This window comes from Eurosta solidaginis, chromosome 3 (assembly GCF_040869045.1).
Source record: "Eurosta solidaginis isolate ZX-2024a chromosome 3, ASM4086904v1, whole genome shotgun sequence".
In the NCBI taxonomy this organism is placed as follows: domain Eukaryota; kingdom Metazoa; phylum Arthropoda; class Insecta; order Diptera; family Tephritidae; genus Eurosta; species Eurosta solidaginis.
The window spans coordinates 265159767-265175067 of record NC_090321.1 but is presented as its reverse complement, the minus strand read 5'-3'; the positions used below and the strand labels follow the sequence as shown (position 1 = coordinate 265175067).

At 37.1% G+C, this 15301-nt stretch overlaps 1 protein-coding gene across 2 annotated transcripts in view; it reads left to right on the top strand.

The window, feature by feature from the left end:
• The first annotated feature begins 864 nt into the window (after positions 1 to 864).
• Positions 865 to 15301, top strand: part of Hmgs (hydroxymethylglutaryl-CoA synthase) — a 43920-nt gene continuing 29483 nt past the window's right edge. The window contains exon 1 of one of the 2 annotated variants that reach the window (XM_067776294.1): positions 865 to 1021. The gene's annotated coding sequence lies outside the window, so the exon portion shown is untranslated. Of the gene's footprint in view, positions 1022 to 8117; positions 8514 to 15301 lie in introns of those variants that run through there. The other variant, XM_067776296.1, reaches the window with a different exon arrangement.

Genomic DNA, 15301 nt, shown 5'->3' with positions numbered 1-15301 from the left:
ATAAATGTTCAATTTTTATAGCTCATGCTATTCATGACTAGCACTGTTAAATAATTTGTCAAAATTGTTGTGCTAGGAACAAATTTGCAAATAAATACATACATACATACATACAAACGTTCAACCAAAAATGTGGTTTTGAACCGTGGATCCGCTACACTTCCCTATCACTACAACAACAACAACGTTAATAGTCTAGTTGAGGGTCGACTGCTAATATGCGTAAAAAAATATCGAGAGAGGTGTCAAACGACGCGTCTTGACATCAGTATTAATAATCCGAAGGCGGAAATAAAAATTTTAACTCGTTCAAAAGATATTAACGAAAAACCGAAAAAAGACCCGCGGGTACCTCCGAAACCGGGGGTGGAATCCATAGTATTTTTGGGCAGAACACCTTTCTGCGTTGGCGGCCTTTGGCCGCGTTTATATTACCCTGGGTGGGTCCAACACCGATTTTGAGACCAAAACTATATCCGCACAAAACACTTATATTCACAATTTTTTTGTAGGTACCCAACACAACAACAACAACATGAAAATCCCCAACTTCAACTGCAATTATCTCCGGACAGAGATACAATTTTTCTTTTCCGCCTTCGTATTATTGTTCTCGAGATTAATACGCGTCTTTTTACACCTCTCTCGATATTTTTTGACGCGTATTAGCAGTCGACCCCTCAACTAGACTTTTACCAACAACAACTATCTATCGGATAACCTTTTTGTGGCTCCAACAGAATGGAATTTGCACTGTGGTTTGGGGACATTAATTACGATGAGAGGTCCTGTGTGGACATCATATAAAGTGTATCCGCAACACTTTTACAGCCACTGTAACATGAACAGCAGCAAATGAAAACTGTCAAAAATAGCTTTTCGCGTTCGATTTTTGATTGCGATAGGAAAATTGCATACAGTCCAAGTGAAAGTGCTTTAACTTTTTTATACTAAATAAACAAAATAAAAGTGAGTTGTGCTTTAAACACCAAGCAGCTATTGAAATAAACAAATATTAAAGGTATGTAAGAAACGCTTTCGGATGGCGTTGGAAGTATTGGGGAGTTGGGTGGAAGTTGTTCCTTAGTGTTTCTTTGGTTCATCAGTTTCACCATAGGAGCATAGTAAAAATAATTGTTTACGCCAAATTAAGGTAGTAGTGCAGTTTACGGTACCCACCGAAATTTGGGCCAAGATTTTCGAGTGAGGTATCAAAAGACGCGTATTAATCTCGAGAACAATAATCCGAAGGCGGAAAAGAAAAATTTTATCTCTGTCCGGAGATGTTTGCAGTTGAAGTTGGCGATTTTAATGTGGTTGTTGTTGTGTTTATACCCACAAAATAAATTGTCCATCACCGTGGCGGTAGCCACGGTTATACCACACACCCGGACTTGGCATGGCGTAGCCCAGGGTTATTTTTTATAAGCGCGTCCGAAGGCCGCCAACGCAGAAAGGTGTTCTGCGCAAAAATACTATAGATCCCACCCCCTGTTTCGGAGGGACCCGTGGGTCTTTTTTCGGTTTTTCGTTAATATCTTTTGAACGGGTAAAAAAAGTAAACTTCCGCTTTCGGATTCTTGATCTAGACGTGAACACGCGTCTTTTGATACCTCACTCGAAAATTTTGGCCCAAATTTGGGTGGGTACCGTAAACTGCACTATTACCCAAATTAATACATAAAATAATATGCTCGCTGATGTAACACAAAAGTATGACACTTCAACAATGTGCATCGACAGCCTTAAGTGGATCCTACAATTTAAGTATATAGTGTATTTTAAACCTTCAAACTTCCAGATGGTACTCACTTAACAATGATTAAAGTCTACGGCATAATTTAGGAAAGAAAATTTGGAGGTTTCATTGATGATCTCTAAGTTTTCAATTCGGTTATAACTAAAAATGAGTTCGCATTTGAAACATAAGTTACGAAATTTTAAAAACCACTTGGCTATTTCTAGCTAATCTCATTGATCATACTTGCATGTGCTGAGAAAATTATGTGTAAGTCCAATTCACTTAAACGGATCTCTCTGTTTACGCTGCTCATATATGTATGTATGCATATACATAAAGTAAATGTAAATATTTATATCTATGCATATATCTAAATTTATTATTTACATGTATTATACCGATTAACTTTAATTATAGTTGTTTAAACAGATTTTGTCAACAAAACGAGCCTACATCATCGCTTCAGTTGAACTTAATTGTTGGCGCCTAAGCGTGTTAGTCGCTGGTATTGCGCTAAAATTTGAAGTTAATGAAAGTGTATGATAATGATGTAGTGTCAGCAGAGCTGGGTAAAAAAGCTAATATATGTGGACAATTTTAGCCACCAGTAATAAACTAGTTGTTGTTGTTGTTGTTGTTGTTGTAGCGATAAGGTTGCTCCCCGAAGGCTTTGGGGAGTGTTATCGATGTGATGGTCCTTTGCCGGATACAAATCGGGTACGCTCCGGTACCATAGCACCATTAAGGTGCTAGCCCGACCATCTCGGGAACGATTTATGTGGCCACATTAAACCTTCAGGCCATTCCCTCCCTCCCTACCCCCAAGTTCCATGAGGAGCTTGGGGTCGCCAGAGCCTCGTCTGTTAGTGAAACAGGATTCGCCGCGGATAGGTGAGGTTGACAATTGGGTTTGGAGAAGCTATATATTGCGCTGGCAACCTGAAAGGTTGCGCTACACAGCCCCTTGAATCTGGTATTTTAGTCGCCTCTTACGACAGGCATACCTACCGCGGGTATATTCTGATCCCCTAACCCGCTGGGGTGAATAATAAACTAGTCGCCGGGAACTGTTAAATGGAGTGGTCGATAAAATTACACCTTCAGAATAAGCAATATACGATAAACCTTTATATTTGCTGGTCCCTTTGAGCAATGTAATGCTTAAAAAACTCAACAATAATTTTGACGACACGTTCCGGTAAACTGGAATGGCCTGCATTCATATCCTCTCATATTTAATTTAGAAAAACATCAAAAATCGCTGATCTGATAACATCTTAAGGGCATACGAAGGATATTTTTCAATTTCGCATTGACTGCGCTAAGGATTTTTTTAATAACTGACTTCTTACCTCATTGGACCTCCTATACGTATTAATGTCTAAACTAAATTCACCGCAAACTTTTTTGGAGGGGTTTCGATGATCCTTTGTCGGATATTGATCTGATATGTTCTTGAAACTAACATCATTAAGGTACTAGTCCGATCATCTGCGGGATGATTTGGTATGACCACGTCGAGGTCATCCTTCCCTATCCTTCCATGAGTAACTTGGGGCAGCCTGTAAAAGGACCGGCTTAGGGAAGCATCACGGATGTTAGATTTATTTATTTACGGTCTTGTAGACCTAGATTAAGAACATGTATGTATGAGATCATTATCTAAATGACAGTGCTTTGCAATAGTTATATAATAATTTCTTAAACTTATTAATATTTTGACATTGTTAAATTTCATATGGTATTCGTTGTATTCTCTTAATTCCTCGTAGTATATATTGTGCTTGTGGAATTCCGATCGAACAGCTTATATGAAATAAGGTTCTATAATGGATCTATAAACCATTATTTTATAATATTTGCTGACGTGCTTGACCGTTCGGAATATAAATCCAATTTTTTGTGATATTTTTGCCTCTGTATATTTAAGATGCTCATCGAGCTTAAGTTTGTCATCATTGTAATTCCTAGGTATTTTATTTCATTGACTTTTTCTTGAATGGTACTATTGTGACCCAGTCCTTTCGCTCTTCTAGACCTATGTTTTTCGGTTGCCTCTTAACCCACCGGGGAGGAAACACAGAAAAGGAAGAGGTTCGAGATGGTTTAGCCCTCCTGATTGTTCCATACTTCTGTGTATAAAGTGTCAATTCTTTCTTGTTTTTGACCACCTTCTCTGTTCGTTTCCTGCGCTCGCCAGGTCAAGGCTCCAGCTATTAGGGGCGGCAGAGTTGCCAGATCTCGAGGCAGAAATCAAGCTGGTCCTAGAAAACTGCTAGTATTTGCCAAAGCGACGGAGTTATTCTATAACGTATGTCCCCCGTTTGGTCGTCAAACAAATTCTGGTAACACTATGGACATATTCAGTCTGTGAGGTCTTTATTGACCGGCCGATTCAAACCTAAGCTATTGTTTTTTAACCTTGACAATCCTCCTCTGAATTTAAAACCATATCTTCGATGGAAGACTTTGTCGCGAATGATGTGTAGGGCCTACCCAGTCAACACAAACAATTAATTTTAAACATAACAGTAGTATACTTACATGGCATTTTTTAAAAAACCGAAACAATTTATTTTTATTTTTTTATGCACTCAAATGTATTTGAGAAAATGTTAATTTTGTACTTTATAAATATGTGTTAGCTGTATTCGTTCGCATATATTTAACATAAGAAGCCAATTTATAAATAAATACAAAAAATGCAAAATATGCTGTGGCCGCCGAAATCAATTTTTATTTTATATTTTTTCAATTGCAATTTAATGTAAACAAATGCCGCCATATTAACTAAACGACGATGCGCGAAAGTCCCAAGATTGAACTTTGAACCCAATTGAATTGGAATTGATTGCATACAGAAATTTAAAAATTCGTACGAGTGGGCAAATTAATTTTGTTTATAAATATGTGTATACAAAATTATCATCCAATTACCTTATCAATACACACGACACACGTCTAATAATGATTAAAAAATATAACTGATGAAATTCGCTATTTTCGCATATAAAAATAAAGGCATTGTTACTTTTTTGTCGGTGTAGACCGGTAGCAATCTAAACAAATTATAAACGCTTTTACAGTTGTTCATAAACAAAATGGGACTTCGTCCTGAGCTGGGCATCCGATAATCGGATTCCGATTTACTCCGGTTGCTTGGTTGCTGTGCTGCTCGGCTTGCCCAAGTGTCATCATTTTGTTGAACACTCTCCTGAGAACAGTTACTTAATATACCTTGTGTGTCTGTTTGCCAGTATGGCCGCCCGAACTTAATGGCACATTTCGAAAAAGTTGCAGGCCTGACAGAAACTGAATTTAGAACTCGTAACAGGATAAGTTCTTATAGCGTTTTCTTTTCTGGCTAAAGTGTTACGCTTTTTGTAACCCCCTCAAGGGTTGTTGTTCTATTCTAAAAAACAGGCAACGCCTTTACGTGGTATTTCGTTCTTTTGTGAAAATTGTTGCCTGCTCGCAACGCAAAAGCGTTACACTTTTACCCTGTATAAAATGGCGGTGTGGCAGTGAAACTCTACGAGACTCTCAATTCGCTCTTAAGTTCCACATATACTCTGTTAATATTAGTGAATATGGTGAGTTGAAATGTTGTATGCACTATAAATGTTGAACATTTTCTGGGGTAGGAGTAACTATTTTAAGGCTTTACCATTTACTTAGGCAACACTTTATTTCAGAAAAGAAAACGCTATAATAGACAGACTCAACCCTAATTTTTAAGCCACCTGACGCATATTTTCAACTTGTCGTCGAAGTGCTTGTCATTCCCGAAGAATGAAAAATTACAAAGATAACTCTACCACTAAAGCCTGGAAAACTAGCTAACGAAGATGAGTCATATCGAAAGATATCACTCCTTTCGCCGGTAGCGCAAACGTTGGAAACCGTACCGCTACGTCCATTAGCATGGCATCCATAAGATACATAGCACTACCACTGCGCTAAACTCAATAAAAATCCAGATAAACTATGGACTAAACCAGCCAAAATCGCATTTAAAGCCAAATCGGACTGAAAATACGATTTTTTGAAATATTTGGATCCATGCGCCACCTATCGGAGTTTTTTTTCTTATTATTGCATTGTCATCGGGTTGTGAACTATATTCCAAGTTTGAAGCTTATAGCTTATCGGGAAGTTACTTAAATTTTAATTACAAAATGTGTTCACAACGGCCGGCCGCTACACAAAATCAAGCTAAACAAAAACTTTAAACTCGTTTTTCTCGAAAACTTGTTTTCGCACAATAGGTCCCTTTCATGATTCCAGGTCACATATATACTTTTACAGGTCTAAACCAAAATCCGTTAAAATAATATGCTGAAATTTGCTGAACTGTACCGCATGATCAACATGTTTAATATTGCTTAGGATGTTCTGTTTACCTTATTGTGGGACCAAACTCAAAGAACTTACTATAAATTTACTATAGATGATACAATACTTCAAATCTTCGAGACGACTCACGATAAGAGAAACGTGGACTTATATGCTGATTTTGACAACGCGAAAAGAAGTTGCTTGTATGCTGTCTGAAGATGAGATTGAAAGAAAACTATCCGGCCAAGAAAGTATCCCTATCGACACTCATCTTTGAAAGCAGACAAAAGGGGGAGACCTCCACTAAGTTAAGAGGGGCGTTAGTAGGAAGGCTTGTACTCCTTTGGTGCTCCTAATTGGCGTCAGTCAGGGCAAAACAGGGATAACTGGCGTGACTTGCTACGCAACCGCCAAAATCGCCTATGCGTTTAGGGGCCTGTTAAAGATTATGAAAGCATAATTCTAACCATATCAGCGAAACGCAAATCGTAGCTACGAACTCCAATTTGACTAGAGGGGCAAATATATTCAAAAATGCGGGTAAATGTATTTGAGAAATGGGAAATTTATTTAAGAAACATATAAATGTATTTCGGAAAAGGGCAAATGTGTTCGATAAACGAGCAAATGTATTTCAGAAAAGTATTTAATAAATGTTTACCATTTCTCAATTAAATTTGGCTGCCTCTCAAATATATACAGAGAACTGTTAGATTTTATGCTTAAAATACTAGGCCAATTGTAGAGAGTGCCATTTTGAGTACCACAGACTGTTCAGACAAAAATTATAACTCATGCATATACCGCATACTCTCAGAACAACAACAAATGAAAACATGTTTAGAAAAATTGCAAATTGCGGAAAGAATACAAAACACTGGAACTGGATTTCGATTCGATTTTTAATCGATTTAATCGATCTTTTTTTAAGAAATGAAGAATCGATTTTCTTTTTAGAATCGTTCGATTTTTTTAGCCTTCGAAGTTTTGATCATCTTTCGCAACTGTGCCTTTTTCATATTTATTGATAAAAACCTGCAGAAAATATATTTGTTGTAATTTTTTATAAATATAGCTTTATTTGCGCATATTCACAGACCAAATAAGATAGTGTTTTAATTTTCAAAAAGCTCGACTTTTTTAAAAACCATGAACTAAGACTATACGCCATTATGATGGTGGCTATGAGTAAAAGGAGAAATGTGAAGAAATTTAACATCACTAACAATTGGCGCTTCGCCGCCTAGGAGATTTTGGCATTGCAGTTGCGCAAGTCAGCCTAGCTATCCCGGCTTCAACATAACTGACACCAAATGCGGGCAACAAGGGAGATCAAGTATTCTTGGCAGAGGTCTTCCGCTTCGTCTGTCTCCAAATACGGATGCCGATATGAACACCTGCTGTACCGAAACCTTTTCATGAATTCCCATAACAACCCCTATCGGCTGGTTCGACGGAGATTACCATAATTCATCGGCATTACTTTTCTCTTGAAAAGGGGCATGCCATCGACTATCTGAAGAAATGTTTGCGCACAAAATTGGAATATCTGGAAAAAACACAGAAAGCATGATATTTAGGTATCGAATACACTATCAATCTCACTCCGATGGGAGGAACAAGTGAATAACCCTGTGGTACTCCTTGATGTTGTCAAAGAGCCTTAGTGAACGAAACGAGAAAGAAAGTGGCGAGATTTTTTAGCGGTACAACCTTGGTAAATAATTGAGCAGCAATCAACTATTTTCAGCTCGACTTAATCGATTTATTTTGAGAATCGAATCGAAAAAATCGATTCTCCAAAAAATCGAATCGAATCCAGCTCTACAAAACACCCTTTGCTCGCTATGCATCATTAACTGTCAATAAAAAAGCAAGAAATGTCTAACATCGCTACTTAGAAAATTTGATTTTGTCGTCATCACAGATGTGATCGATATCACACTCGTTGATTAACATAAATATATTGTTCGTAAGTCAAATGGACAAAAAGTTATTGAAAACAATAATCGCTTCGGCGGCCATACATTAACCCCCAAAACCCGAAATAAATTAAAACAAAGTATTGAAAACCAAACAAAAGTGCATGAGCTCTACAAAACCATGCAAATCTTTTGGCACCTCAAAGCTTATGAATACAATTGACATCAGTCTATTCAACGATTTGCGCGTGTACGGTTTCGCCGATTCTTAGGAAAGTTTTTAGTGTTTTACTTAACCCATTGTTTACTATAACTTAACCGTTTCATGATATATTCGTTCAACGATCACTCATCGATTGCTCATTCGAAGTAATTTTGGTTAACGTCATTCTTTTCCAGAATTTCGGCTGTTTTAATTTGGCATATTTATAATAAAAGAAATATATACATATACATACATATGTACATCGATTATCCACACGTTTTGAAAATATATTTTTGGAATATCTGAGGTATGTAAGCAATGCGGCTCGGAAATGTGTTTTTCGTTCTTTACAATTGTTATTTGAAGTTGTGCAATTAGCCTCAGTGAATTATTGTAATTATTCGAAATTTGTACAAATTAGCCAGATTGTCTCTCAATGAAATCAATTTTCTGCTGTACTTTATTCCAGTAATGTAGTTTTGTATGTTGCATGTGTTTTGTTATTAAACTAAACGGAAAAGTTAATTTTTTCCTAAAAGACATAAAGTCAATTGACCTTATGACCACTTCAAATGGCCACAAGTTTAATAATAATTGGACGTTGTGGCAGCGCACTGCCCTCAAGTGGCCCAATGACACCAGGCTAATCATCCTGTTCAATATTTTTTTTTTTAATTTTTTTATTTTTTTTATTTTTTTTATTTATAATTTTATAACATTTTTTTTTTTTGTTGGGCCGAGTCATTGATGGGCAGTGGTTTGTCAAGCGTCGAGATCTAAAACTGCTCAGCTACAGAAGAAATGTCATCAGCTGAGGGTAAAACTTAAATTAATAGAATATAGAAACAAACATATACAGCATTAACGATTAAGAGAGATAAGGACAGTCTTTTTTGTAGAAAAAAGGGAGTCCGACATATCAAATGTGTTTGAGTGAGAGTTATACTCCTGGCACAAACACCGGAAAGGTTCGTTAAGTTCGAAATTCGTTCTACATTGTTTTAAAAGAAGAGGTTTGAAGTGTCTCGTAGTGCAACAGGGAACACTATAGTTCACTTCGTTCAGAAGAAATGGGCTTGAAATCGATCCATTCAGTAGTTTTGTCGTAAATATTACGCCAAGCATTTCTCTACGACTAGCAAGAGTTGGAAGATTGATAAGTTTTAATCGATTAGTATAAGGTGGAAGATTAAATGAAGAGTCCCATTGAATATTCCTTAAGGCAAATAGTAAAAACTGTTTTTGTATTGATTCGAGCCTGTCAGTATGGACTTGAAAACGCGGATTCCAGACTATTGAGCCATACTCTAATATCGGTCTAACCAATGTTGTGAAGAGGGTTTTCGTAACGTAGGGGTCGCTAAACTCTTTTGAACACCTTTTCACAAATGCTAGAACACCTTTAGCTCACGTATCACGGACCGATGACAATGCAATAATTTGATGGTAAGGTGACATAAGGTTGACAGACATAAAGTCGATTGACCCTATTTAGAATGTCCATAAGGTTGATCGAAACTTTGCACACGTATCAAGGAGAGATGCCAATGCAATAATTTAATAATGGGTGACATAGGTTCAAAGGACATAAAGTCAATTGACCTTATAACTACTTCAAATGGCCACTAGTTAATTGAAACTTAGCACACATATCAAGGGCCGATAACAATGCAATAATTTAATGGTAGGGTGGCACAAGGTCAACGGATATAAGGTCAGTTGTGACCACTTCAAATGGGCCATAGGACCAAATTACCTTATATCTATTTGAATTGGCCATAAGGTCAATTTTTCCATTCAAAGTGGCCACAGGGCCAACTGACTTTAGGGCCGTTCAAAATTTGGTGTAGTGACCATTTAGGAAATTTCCGTTTGACTGTGTGAGCATTTCGGGAAAAAGACCATAACCATATTTTTTCTGAAGTGAAACGAATACAGGAGCAAAAGCAAAAGCAGAGCTATGCAGGATCAATTTAACGTTAATTTGCAATAGCTTTTTTACTCGATTTCCCATTGAAGTCAAATAAGAATATAAGAAAATCAGCATCGCGAAATTTTTCATAAGAAATTTTCTCTAGGCGGAAACATCAATCAGTCAAACAGTCAAGATCCTCACGTACAAGCAAATGGCCGACGTCTGAACTTTCTCGAAAACATGGAAATCTAAAAAAATTAAGAATAATTAATAGTTTGAAAAAACTAAAGAAATACCCATTTCTAACTAACCGTACTAAGAAAATAGAAAATAATTGACAAAGATTTGATATTACATATGTAGAAGGTGGATTATTTTACTCAAAATAAAATTACCTATTTTTTATTTTGAGTAAATTTTTCCACCTTCTACTAATGTATTTCTCGTAATATAAAATCTTTGCGATCAAAAATTATTATCTAGTTTTTAGTTCTGCTAGCGTAGTTTGTTTGTTTTTATACTCAGTTGAGCAGAGCTCACAGAGTATATTAAGTTTGATTGGATAACGGTTGGTTGTACATATATAAAGGAATCGAGATAGATATAGACTTCCATATATCAAAATAATCAGGATCCAAAAAAAATTTGATTGAGCCATGTCCGTCCGTCCGTCGGTCCGTCCGTCCGTTAACACGATAACTTGAGTAAATTTTGAGGTATCTTGATGAAATTTGGTATGTAGGTTCCTGAGCACTCATCTCAGATCGCTATTTAAAATGAACGATATCGGACTATAACCACGCCCACTTTTTCGATATCGAAAATTTCGAAAAACCGAAAAAATGCGATAATTCATTGCCAAAGGCGGTTAAAGCGATGAAACTTGGTAGATGGGTTGACGTTATGACGCAGAATAGAAAATTAGTAAGATTTTGGACAATGGGCGTGGCACCGCCCACTTTTACAAGAAGGTAATTTAAAAGTTTTGCAAGCTGTAATTTGGCAGTCGTTGAAGATATCATGATGAAATTTGGCAGGAACGTTACTACTATTACTATATATGTGCTAAATAAAAATTTGCAAAATTGGATGAAGAACACGCCCACTTTTTAAAAAAAATTTTTTTTAAATTCAAATTTTAACAAAAAATTTAATATCTTTACTGTATATAAGTAAATTAAGTCAAAATTCAACTCCAGTAATGATATGATGCAACAAAATACAAAAATAAAAGAAAATTTCAAAATGGGCGTGGCGCCGCCTTAACTGTTCTCTGTGAAAATGGGCGAAATCGGTGGAAGCCACGCCCAGTTTTTATACACAGTCCACCGTCTGTCCTTCCGCTCGGCCGTTAACACAATAACTTGAGCAAAAACCGATATATCTTTACTAAACTTAGCCCACGTACTTATCTGAACTCACTTTATCTTGGTATAAAAAATGGCCGAAATCCGACCATAACCACGCGCACTTTATGGATATCGAAAATTACGAAAAATTAAAAAAATGCCATAATTCTATACCAAATACGAAAAAAGGGATGAAACATGGTAACTGGATTGGTTTATTGACGCAAAATATAACTTTGGAAAAAACTTTGTAAAATGGGTGTGACACCTACCATATTAAGTAGAAGAAAATGAAAAAGTTCTACAAGGCGAAATCAACAGCCCTTGGAATCTTGGCAGGAATACTGTTAGTGTTATTGAATATATAAATAAATTAGCAGTACCCGACAGATGATTTTCTGGATCACCTGATCCACATTTGGTCGATATCGCGAGAACGCCTTCACATATACATCTAAGAGCCACTCGCTTTTAAACCCCTCATTAATACCTTTAATTTGATATCCATATCGTACAAACACATTCTAGAGTCAACCCTGGCCCACCCTAATGGCGATATCTCGAAAAGGCGTGCACCTATAGACCTAATGCCCACTCCCTCTTAAAATGCTCAGTAACACCTTTCGTTTGATACCCATATCGTAAAAACATTCTAGAGTCACCCCTGGCCCACCCTAATGGCGATATCTCGAAAAGGCGTCCACCTATAGACCTAATGTCCACTCCCTCTTAAAATGCTCAGTAACACCTTTCCTTTGATACCCATATCGTACAAACATTCTAGAGTCACCCCTGACCCACCATACTGGCGATATCTCGAAAAGGCGTCCACCTATAGACCTAATGCCCACTCCCTCTTAAAATGCTCAATAACACCTTTCGTTTGATACCCATATCGTACAAACATTCTAGAGTCACCCCTGGCCCACCCTAATGGCGATATCTCGAAAAGGCGTCCACCTATAGACCTAATGCCCACTCCCTCTTAAAATGCTCAGTAACACCTTTCGTTTGATACCCATATCGTACAAACATTCTAGAGTCACCCTTGGTCAACCTTTATGGCGATATCTCGAAAAGGCGTCCACCTATAGAACTGAGGATTACTCCCTTTTAAAATACTCATTACCACCTTTCATTTGATACCCATATCGTACAAACACATTCTAGAGTCACCCTGGCCCACCCTAATGGCGATATCTCGAAAAGGCGCCCACCTATAGACCTAATGCCCACTTTCTCTTAAAATGCTCAGTAACACCTTTCGTTTGATACCCATATCGTACAAACATTCTAGAGTCACCCCTGGCCCACCCTAATGGCGATATCTCGAAAAGGCGTCCACCTATAGACCTAGTGCCCACTCCCTCTTAAAATGCTCAGTAACACCTTTCGTTTGATACCCATATCGTACAAACATTCTAGAGTCACCCTTGGTCCACCTTTATGGCGATATCTCGAAAAGGCGTCCACCTATAGAACTAAGGATTGCTCCCTTTTAAAATACTCATTACCACCTTTCATTTGATACCCATATCGTACAAACACATTCCATAGTCACCCCTGGCCCACCCTAATGGCGATATCTCGAAAAGGCGTCCACCTATGGACCTAATGCCCACTCCCTCTTAAAATGCTCAGTAACACCTTTCGTTTGATACCCATATCGTACAAACACATTCTAGAGTCACCCCTGGCCCACCCTAATGGCGACATTTCGAAAAGGCGTCCACCTATAGACCTAATGCCCACTCCCTCTTAAAACGCTCAGTAAAACCTTTCATTTGATTCCCATATCGTACAACTAGAGACACCCCTGGTCCACCTTTATGGCGATATCTCGAAACGGCGTCCACCTAGGGAACTAAAGCCCATTCCCTTTTAAAATACTCATTATCACCTTTCATTTGATACCCATATCGTACAAACACATTCTAGAGTCAGCCCTGGTCCACCTTTATGGCGATATCCCTAAATGGCGTCCATCCATAGAACTATGGCCTACTCTCTCTTAAAATACTCTTTAATACCTTCCATTTGATACACATGTCATACAACCACATTCCAGGGTTACCCTAGGTTCATTTTCCTACATTGTGATTTTCCTTATTTTGTCTCCATAGCTCTCAACTGAGTATGTAATGTTCGGTTACACCCGAACTTAGCCTTCCTTACTTGTTATACTTTGATTGGATGACGGTTGGTTGTACAGGTATAAGGGAATCCAGATAGATATAGACTTCCATATATCAAAATCATCAGTGTCGAAAAAAAATTGATGGAGCCATGTCCGTCCGTCTGTCCGTTAACACGATAACTTGAGTAAATATTGAGATATCTTCACCAAATTTGGTACACGAGCTTATCTGGACCCAGAATAGATTAGTATTGAAAATGAGCGAAATCGGATGATGGAAAACACAAAAAACCTGATTATTTTGTAAATAATACACCTAGAACGTTAAAATTTTACGCGTGGACTAATATTGAGACTCTTGACAAAAATTTTAAAATGGGCGTGGCACCGCCAACTTGTGGTAGAATCAATTTTACATATATTAATCATAAATAAAAAATCGTTAAACCTATCGTAACTAAATTCGGCAGAGAGGTTGTCTTTACTATAAGGAATACTTCGAAGAAAAATTAACGAAATCGGTTAAGGACCACGCCCACTTTTATATAAAAGATTTTTAAAAGGGTCGTAGATGAAAATAATAAGCTATCTCTGAGCGAAAAAGAGCTTTGTATCAATAGAATTTCACTTTCTAAATTGAACTATAACATTAAAATGAAAACACTAAAATTTTTGAAAATGGGTGTGGCACCGCCTCTTTAATGACTAAGCAAATTTCTAAGTTTCGGGAGCCATAGCTCCAAGAAAAATTAACGGATCGTAATGAAATTGGGTACACAGATTTTCCCTATAGCAGGTAATATTTCTAGTAAAAATGGACGGGACCGGTTAAAAACCACTGCAATTTAGATATAAAACCAGTTTAAAAGTATCGTAGACTAGAATAATAAGCTATAACTTTTCAAAAAATAGTTTTGAATCAATGATATTTCACTTATCAAGTTTTATTGGAAGAGGAAATGAGGATATATATTTTTTTTTTAAACGGGCGGTGCCACGTGCTATGTAGAAAAATAATTTATCTGAAATGAAATGTGCAATTGAAGCTCACGCTGAGTATATAATGTTCGGTTACACCCGAACTTAGACACCTTTACTTGTTCAAACTACTATTTATTTTTTCTGGGAAATGCAACAAACCCAAAACTGTTTTTTTTTTTTAATGAGGACATACTTAAAAAGATACTCATTCCAATTTCAGAATAAGCCGCCATAACATAGATATTGTCTTTTGTTGTTCGAAATTGGAGTTTTCCTAATCAACTATTTGTATACTATTAAGTAGACTATCACCTATCTCAGCTGCCAGTTCAAAAACCACCCTGTTTCAAAAGCGAATTCGGTTGAAGAACGCCCTATCTGAGATTTGTTTTCAGTAGCGCCCCAGCAAATGTCAAAATGTATTAAATTAAAACTCAGATAGGGCGTTTTTGAAACATTTATTTTGGTTTGTTAATTGATGTTTGTGGCAAAACAAAATAATTATTTATAGTGTTTTGACCATGATTCAATTATGTTCTAGAGGTTTGTTCTCCAACGATGACAGATCCTTGACACTCCCAAGTTGGAAAATCTGGACGGGTTGCTTGTACGAAGTAAAGAAAACGGAGAATAATTCAATCCTCTTGAGCGAAAATTGTAGTAGAAAAGTACCTTTAGAAGTATATTGGTAGTCATAGTAAATTTGTAAATGC